At 43.7% G+C, this 9,561-nt stretch overlaps 1 pseudogene; it reads right to left on the bottom strand.

The window, feature by feature from the left end:
- Positions 1–2,324: 2,324 nt before the first annotated feature.
- On the bottom strand, positions 2,325–8,173 carry LOC110522906 (annotated as a pseudogene).
- Positions 8,174–9,561: the final 1,388 nt, after the last annotated feature.

Here is a 9,561-nt window from a genome sequence, read left to right as displayed (position 1 = left end):
GGATGCATGTTATGGAATGTTTTATTCTGTACAGGCTTCCTTTTCATTTAGGTTAGTATTGTGGAGTAACTACAATGTTGTTCCATCAGTTTTCTCCTATCACTGCAATTAAACTCAGTAACTGTTTCAATGTCACCATTGGCCCCATGGTAAAATCTCTGAGTGATTTCCTTCCTCTCCGGCAACTGAGTTAGAAAGGATGCCTGTATTCTTGTACACTATTATTGCACACAGAAAGTCAATGCAACTTATTTAATGACTTGTTAAACACATTTTTACTCCTGAACTTATTTAGGCTTGCCATAACAAAGGGGTTGAATACTTACTGACCCAAGACATTTTAATTTTGTATTAATTTGTTAACATCTCTAAAAACCTAATTCCACTTTGACATGATGGGATATTGGGTGTAGGCCAGTGACACAATCACAAATTCAGTCTAACATAACAAAATGTGGAAAAAGTCAAGGGGTGTGAATACTTTCTGAAGGTACTGTAGGTGATTTCTGTGCCCAGCTGGGGTTTGCATTACATTTAGTTCAACTTCATAAAACACATGCTGAACAGGATTAAAGATGATCAAATCTGTGTATGGAAGAATATGTCCTTCATATAATACACACAATTTCTCTGTTAGTATCTGATACAAAGGCCCAATAACATTGAAAAAGGGATCAGAAGTCATTTATAAACCCATAGTAACCCCATACTGCCTGTAACTGTTAAAGCAGCCGTGACATACAGTACATACCTGGCCACAAAATCTCTGCTGACGTCCAAGAAGATAAAGAAGCACTCTTCGTTGGGTGTGAAAATCAAATCAAATGTTATTTGTCACATACACATGGTTAGCAGATGTTAATGCAAGTGTAGCGAAATGCTTGCGCTTCTAGTTCCGACAATGCAGTAATAACCAACGAGTAATCTAGCTAACAATTCCAAAACTACTACCTTATACACACATAAGTGTAAAGGGATAAAGAATATGTACATAAAGATATATGAATGAGTGATGGTACAGAGCGGCATAGGCAAGATGCAGTAGATGGTATTAAGTACAGTATATTCTTATGAGATGAGTATGTAAACAAAGTGGCATAGTTTAAAGTGGCTAGTGATACATGTATTACATAAAGATGCAGTAGATGATATAGAGTACAGTATATACATATACATATGAGATAAATAATGTAGGGTATGTAAACATTATATTAAGTAGCATTGTTTAAAGTGGCTAGTGATATATTTGACATAAATTCCCATTATTAAAGTGGCTGGAGTTGAGTCAGTGTGTTGGCAGCAGCCACTCAATGTTAGTGGTGGCTGTTTAGCAGTCTGATGGCCTTGAGATAGAAGCTGTTTTTCAGTCTCTCGGTCCCAGCTTTGATGCACCTGTACTGACCTCGCCTTCTGGATGATAGCGGGGTGAACAGGCAGTGGCTCGGGTGGTTGTTGTCCTTGATGATCTTTATGGCCTTCCTGTGACATCGGGTGGTGTAGGTGTCCTGGAGGGCAGGTAGGTTGCCCCCGGTAATGCGTTGTGCAGACCTCACTACCCTCTGGAGAGCCTTACGGTTGTGGGCGGAGCAGTTGCCGTACCAGGCGGTGATACAGCCCGACAGGATGCTCTCGATTGTGCATCTGTAGAAGTTTGTGAGTGCTTTTGGTGACAAGCCAAATTTCTTCAGCCTCCTGAGGTTGAAGAGGCGCTGCTGCGCCTTCTTCACGATGCTGTCTGTGTGGGTGGACCAATTCAGTTTGTCTGTGATGTGTACGCCGAGGAACTTAAAACTTACTACCCTGTCCACTACTGTTCCATCGATGTGAATAGGGGGGTGTTCCCTCTGCTGTTTCCTGAAGTCCACAATCATCTCCTTAGTTTAGTTGAACCGGGAGTACAGGAGAGGGCTCAGAACGCACCCTTGTGGGGCCCCAGTGTTGAGGATCAGCGGGGTGGAGATGTTGTTACCTACCCTCACCACCTGGGGGCGGCCCGTCAGGAAGTCCAGTACCCAGTTGCACAGGGCGGGGTCGAGACCCAGGGTCTCGAGCTTGATGACGAGTTTGGAGGGTACTATGGTGTTAAATGCTGAGCTGTAGTCGATGAACAGCATTCTCACATAGGTATTCCTCTTGTCCAGATGGGTTAGGGCAGTGTGGTTGAGATTGCATCGTCTGTGGACCTATTTGGGCGGTAAGCAAATTGGAGTGGGTCTAGGGTGTCAGGTAGGGTGGAGGTGATATGGTCCTTGACTAGTCTCTCAAAGCACTTCATGATGACGGAGGTGAGTGCTACGGGGTTGTAGTCATTTAGCTCAGTTACCTTAGCTTTCTTGGGAACAGGAACAATTTTGGCCCCTTTGAAACATGTGGGAACAGCAGACTGGGATAGGGATCGATTCAATATGGGCGGGGGCGTATGCTCGGTGGGCCTAAGGGCTCCGCCTCTCCTCCCGCAGGCTATTCAGGTCAATGACATGCAGGTCAATCTCCTCAGCGATGGGGTGCGGAGACATGGGGTCAGAGATCACCCAGCCCGCCAGCCACGCTCGACTGTTCACATACAGATACCTGGACAGAGACAACAGCATGGACGGTCTTGGTAAAGGTGTACTTGTTCAGCATTAAAAACAAAGTGAGGAAAGCAAGGTGATGTTGTAAGACAAATACTTACTATGTAATCTTGGTTACCTAGAAGCTAAATTCTCATTTCCTGATTTACTTCTGGGGGAAATGCAGTTAACAATTGTGATTACCATTGTGCAAAAGGAAACTCTGCCAAACCCCTCCCTTCTGTTAAATTCACCCGTGTTCATCATGGCCAAAAGCTAATTTTGGTTTTCATGAATTTTTACGATAAACAGTTTCCACAAAAAATTGTCAATCATCTGCACATGGGCTTGAAAATCCCTGCACCAATTTAAGCACCATGTTCGCCCAATGCTGATTCGTCCAGAAAATCAATGATAAAAACCCAAAACCAGGAACTATTGCTGCTCGTAATCACACAATTATGCTTGAGCTTTGACAGATTCTTGCCGTTTAATCTGTTCGCGAGAATCTGTCCATGAGAGATTAGTTACTATGAGGTTTTTATGACAGTCATTCAAATGGGTTTCAGGTGCACTCCTGTCACATCTTTGCACCTGTAGCCTTGCAACTAAGTTATTCAGCCTCTTCACACTGCTGCCCATGACGCACACTCACTCCCTCACCTGTGGTCTGGAGACAGGCCCATGCCGATCACATGGTCTACAGAGTCAAAGAACTTGTCTGTGCTGCACTCCCCCAGGACAGGCCCAGACGTGATCATCTGGTCAGGCATGATCCACTTGATACCTATCTGGTGGGGGGAGTAGGTAAGGCTCCGGTGGTGAAGAGCAGGTAGGTCTTGTCCTCTCCCTATAAACACAAAATGTAAAGTGTTGGTCCCATGTTTCATGAGCTGAAATAAAAGATAAAATACATATTCCATACGCTAAAAATCTTATTTCCCTCAAATGTTTTGCACAAATTTGTTTACATCCCCATTAGTGAGCATTTCTCCTTTGCCAAGATAATCTATTCACCTGACAGGTGTGGCATATCAAGAAGCTACAATAAAAAGACAAATGTGCAGATTTGGCACAACACAATGCCACAGATGTCTCAAGTTGAGGGAGAATGCAATTGGCATGCTGACTGCAGAAATGTCCAACAGAGCTGTTGCCAGAGAATGTAATGTTAATTTCTCTACCATAAGCCGCTCCAATGTCATTTTAGATCATTTGGCAGTAGGTCCAACCAGGACCTCCACATCCGGCTTCTTCACCTACGGGATGTTCTGAGACCAGCCACCCGGACAGCTGATGAAACTGAGTAGTATTTCTGTCTGTAATAAAGCCCTTTTGTGGGGGAAAACTAATTCTGATTGGCTTGGCCTGGCCTGGCTCCCCAGTGGTTGGACCTGGCTCCCAAGTTGGTGGACCTATGCCCTCCCAGGACCACCCATGGCTGTGCCCCTGCCCAGTCATGAGAAATCCATAGCTTAAAATTAGGGCCCAATTAATTTATTTCAATTAACTGATTTCTTTGTATGAACTGTAACTTTGAATGACAACAAAAGAGACGATTGTGGACTACAGGAAAAAGAGGAGTGAGCACGCCCCTATTCTCATCGACGGGGCTGCAGTGGAGCAGGTTGAGAGCTTCAAGTTCCTTGGTGTCCACATCACCAACAAACTAACATGGTCCAAGCACACCAAGACAGTCGTGAAGAGGGCATTCCCCCTCAGGAGACTGATAAGATTTGGCATGGGTCCTCAGATCCTCAAAAGGTTCTACAGCTGCACCATCGAGAGCATCTGGTTGCATCACTGCCTGGTATGGCAACTGCTCTGCCTCCGACCACAAGGCACTACAGAGAGTAGTGCAAAAGGCCCAGTACATCACTGGGGCCAGGCTTCCTGCCATCCAGGACCTGTATAGCAGGCAGTGTCAGAGGAAGGCCCTAAAAATGGTCAGACTCCAGCCTCCCTAGTCAAGCCATAAGACTCCTGAACATCTAGTCAAATGGCTACCCAGACTATTTGCTGTGCCACCCCCCCACACCCTCTTTACACCACTGCTACTCTCTGTTGTCATCTATGCATAGTCACTTTAATAACTCTACCTACATGTACAGTGCCTTGCGAAAGTATTCGGCCCCCTTGAACTTTGCGACCTTTTGCCACATTTCAGGCTTCAAACATAAAGATATAAAACTATTTTTGTGAAGAATCAACAACAAGTGGGACACAATCATGAAGTGGAACGACATTTATTGGATATTTCAAACTTTTTTAACAAATCAAAAACTGAAAAATTGGGCGTGCAAAATTATTCAGCCCCCTTAAGTTAATACTTTGTAGCGCCACCTTTTGCTGCGATTACAGCTGTAAGTCGCTTGGGGTATGTCTCTATCAGTTTTGCACATCGAGAGACTGACATTTTTTCCCATTCCTCCTTGCAAAACAGCTCGAGCTCAGTGAGGTTGGATGGAGAGCATTTGTGAACAGCAGTTTTCAGTTCTTTCCACAGATTCTCGATTGGATTCAGGTCTGGACTTTGACTTGGCCATTCTAACACCTGGATATGTTTATTTTTGAACCATTCCATTGTAGATTTTGCTTTATGTTTTGGATCATTGTCTTGTTGGAAGACAAATCTCCGTCCCAGTCTCAGGTCTTTTGCAGACTCCATCAGGTTTTCTTCCAGAATGGTCCTGTATTTGGCTCCATCCATCTTCCCATCAATTTTAACCATCTTCCCTGTCCCTGCTGAAGAAAAGCAGGCCAAAACCATGATGCTGCCACCAAAGTGGGGATGGTGTGTTCAGCTGTGTTGCTTTTACGCCAAACATAACGTTTTGCATTGTTGCCAAAAAATTGTTGCCAAAAAGTTCAATTTTGGTTTCATCTGACCAGAGCACCTTCTTCCACATGTTTGGTGTGTCTCCCAGGTGGCTTGTGGCAAACTTTAAACAACACTTTTTATGGATATCTTTAAGAAATGGCTTTCTTCTTGCCACTCTTCCATAAAGGCCAGATTTGTGCAATATACGACTGATTGTTGTCCTATGGACAGAGTCTCCACCTCAGCTGTAGATCTCTGCAGTTCATCCAGAGTGATCATGGGCCTCTTGGCTGCATCTCTGATCAGTCTTCTCCTTGTATGAGCTGAAAGTTTAGAGGGACGGCCAGGTCTTGGTAGATTTGCAGTGGTCTGATACTCCTTCCATTTCAATATTATTGCTTGCACAGTGCTCCTTGGGATGTTTAAAGCTTGGGAAATATTTTTGTATCCAAATCCGGCTTTAAACTTCTTCACAGCAGTATCTCGGACCTGCCTGGTGTGTTCCTTGTTCTTCATGATGCTCTCTGCGCTTTTAACAGACCTCTGAGACTATCACAGTGCAAGTGCATTTATACGGAGACTTGATTACACACAGGTGGATTGTATTTATCATCATTAGTCATTTAGGTAAACATTGGATCATTCAGAGATCCTCACTGAACTTCTGGAGAGAGTTTGCTGCACTGAAAGTAAAGGGGCTGAATAATTTTGCACGCCCAATTTTTCAGTTTTTGATTTGTTAAAAAAGTTTGAAATATCCAATAAATGTCGTTCCACTTCATGATTGTGTCCCACTTGTTGTTGATTCTTCACAAAAAAATACAGTTTTATATATTTGAAGCCTGAAATGTGGCAAAAGGTCGCAAAGTTCAAGGGGGCCGAATACTTTCGCAAGGCACTGTACATACTACCTCAACTAACCGGTGCCCCCATACATTGACTCTGTACCGGTACCCCCCTGTATAGAGTCTCGCTATTGTTATTTTACTGCTGTTCTTGAATTACTTGTTAGTTTTATTTCTTATCCGTATTTTTTTGACTGCATTGTTGGTTAGGGGCTCATAAGTAAGCATTTCACTGTAAGGTGAAATGCAACACCTGTTGTATTCGGCGCATGTGACAAATACAATTTGATTTGAAACACTTAATTGAAGAATCTCTACTGATGACCAATGAAAGGGCGTAGACTTCGGCTCCGAACTTCTGCCTGACTATATTTTTGGTGTGCGCACAAACAGCCCCAAAAAAACTTAGCGAAGACCAAAACATCACAAGCATGCGGACGCCTTTAGGGAGTTGATAACTCGAACTTAGAGAGCTGACATAGACCAAAACCTTGTTCAAAGAAACCAAGATTAATGAAACCAGAGAGATCCTATAATTCTGTGTGTTGGAAGTCCACAGTTTAATTCAGTTTGACTAGTTGTAAGATGACCCAGTCAAAATGGTTACTATATAAAGGCAAATAGTCCCACAGCTGTTTTGTCATAACATTTATGACCATGTATGGCACCGACCTGAAAGGCTTTATTGAGCCGGAGCACAGAGCAGGAGGTCATGTTGCCGATCCAGCGCAGGTTGCCAGAGACGAGGTGGGTCTCGTTCAGCCAGCAGCCAAACACATCGTAGGGCTTGTTCCTCACACAGGACAGGAGGGTGTAGTTCTCTGTGGAGGAGAGCAGGACAAGACACACCCATGGTTATCTATATTACCCACATTGGATAAGGACCAATTAGAGTATGAGAATAGAAAATATTGTTATATTTTAGATATCAGTTATGTTGTCATAGAAAGGTCAGATCAATCTTCATGAATACAGGTAGGCCTATTTCATACGATGTTGCAAAAACGTGTCTCAGGTGTGGTGAGATTCTTTGTTTTCACGGATGCACTTGCAGAACTGAAATGGGTTATAAAAAAATGGTTATAATCTGGCTTGGGTGTTTCAGAGCAAATATGCTACTTTTAAGACCTGTTTTGCATGCAAACAAACACTGAGGAAATGTTTGTTGCCTTACTGTTAGGGTTATAATTAAGAGGTGTGCTGTGTATGTCATTTAGTTTTCCTCCACATGTCCTCCTACTGAGCTCCATCTATGTGCCACACATGAGTCACAATGTCTGTGTCGTAAGTAATGTCATTGCGTACCAAAACATTTCTAATAAGGATAACTTGCGTTTTGAATTAAGTAGCCTAATTTCATTTGTTAAATGCCTTGTGATGCACATTCCAGAACAATTACCAATGAAAGCACATTATGAGAAAGAGATAGAGGAGAGTCAAGGAAGGAGACAAAAAGTGAGTGAGAAATAGCAGGTGTGTGTGTCCTACCAAGACAGATGACAGCAATCTCCCCAGAGGAAGAGTGACTTCCGGCGCCGACAGAGATGGTCGCTTCGCGTTCCTAGGAAACTATGCAGTATTTGGGTTTTTTACGTGTTAGAAATTGTTAGGTTAGATTACTCGTTGGTTATTACTGCATTGTCGGAACTAGAAGCACAAGCATTTCGCTACACTCACATTAACATCTGCTAACCATGTGTATGTGACAAATAACATTTGATTTGATTAGAGCCCAGGTAGACTCCAGACACCAATAGCAGGGTGTCGTCAGTGTTGAACTGGGAGAACTGGGTGTAGCCCCAGTTGAATTGGAGCATGCTGGAGCTGTGCACCATGGTAATGGTGCCATCGGGCCGCTCTGTGTCCCAAAGCTGGCCAGCACAGTAGAGAGGAGGATGTTGGGTGAGAGAGACGAGTGGTTTAAAGATGAGAACAGAAAAATGTGAGAGTAGATGTCAACTCTACAGCTACGAAGTGCAAATCTCAACAATTACATTTCTTTCCCCTTACATCACATTTTTGGGCACTACAAGCTTGAAACTCAGGTCCGTGATGGTTCCTGTGCCATAATATTATTGACAAATATTTATATTTTGTTTTTTGCATAACAGCAGTTATGCAAACATAGGCCTTGAGGCCGAAATGTATCTTTGTGACTGTTGTTGTGGAAACCAACAAAACAAATATTGGTGCACAATGGCCATCTTTATTTGGCTTATCCCTAGCCCTAGGCTAAAGCTACCATCTTCTCAGGTCATATGATGTGACAGACCTTGACGGTGCAGACCTTGACGGACGCATGACTTTCAACCTTCGTCTCTCCTGAGCCCGTACGGGAGTTGTAGCGATGAGACAAGATAGTAGCTACTAAAAACAATTGGATACCACGAAATTGGGGAGAAAACAGGGTGAAATAAAAAAAAAAATTGTTAAAAGTGGTAGGCCTGATCACCGACAACGACGAGACAGCCTATAGGGAAGTCAGAGACCTGGCCGTGTGGTGCCAGGACACCAACCTCTCTCAATGTGATCAAGACAGAGGAGATGACTGTGGATTACATGACAAAGAGGACTGAGCATGCCCCCATTCTCATCGACGGAGCTGCAGTGGAGAGACTATATACAGGGGGGTACCAATACAATGTGCGGGGGCACCGGTTAGTTGAGGTAGTATGTACATTTAGTTAGAGTTATTAAAGTGACTATGCATAGATGACAACAGAGAGTAGCAGTGGTGTAAAGAGGGGGTTGGGGGCAGCACAGCAAATAGTCTGTGTAACCATTTGACTAGATGTTCAGGAGTCTTATGGCTTAACTAGGGTGGCTGGAGTCTTTGACAATTTTTAGAGCCTCCCTCTGACACCGCCTGGTATAGACCTCCTGGATGGCAGGAAGCTTGGCCCCAGTGAAGTACAGGGCCGTTCGCACTACTCTCTGTAGTGCCTTGTGGTCTGGGCCGAGCTGTTGCCATACCAGGCAGTGATGCAACCAGTCAGGATGCTCTTGATGGTGCAGCTGTATAACCTTTTGAGGATCTGAGGACCCATGCCAAATCTTTTCAATCTCCTGAGTGGGAATAGGTTTTGTCGTGCACTCTTCACAACTGCCTTGGTGTGCTTGGACCATGTTAGTTTGTTGGTGATGTGGACACCAAGAAACTTGAAGCTCTCAACCTGCGCTATTGTTCATTTACCGCTGCTCTTTAATTTCTTGTTACTTTTATCTCTTATTCTTACTTTTTTGAAACTGCATTGTTGGTTAGGGGCTTGTAAGTAAGCATTTCACTGTTAAGGTCTCTGTTGTATTTGGTACATGTGACTAATAACATTTTTTTTTATTTGAA

Source organism: Oncorhynchus mykiss, chromosome 5 (assembly GCF_013265735.2).
Source record: "Oncorhynchus mykiss isolate Arlee chromosome 5, USDA_OmykA_1.1, whole genome shotgun sequence".
NCBI lineage: Eukaryota > Metazoa > Chordata > Actinopteri > Salmoniformes > Salmonidae > Oncorhynchus > Oncorhynchus mykiss.
Note: the sequence above shows the minus strand (reverse complement) of the source record. Positions and strands in the feature narration are given on the sequence as shown.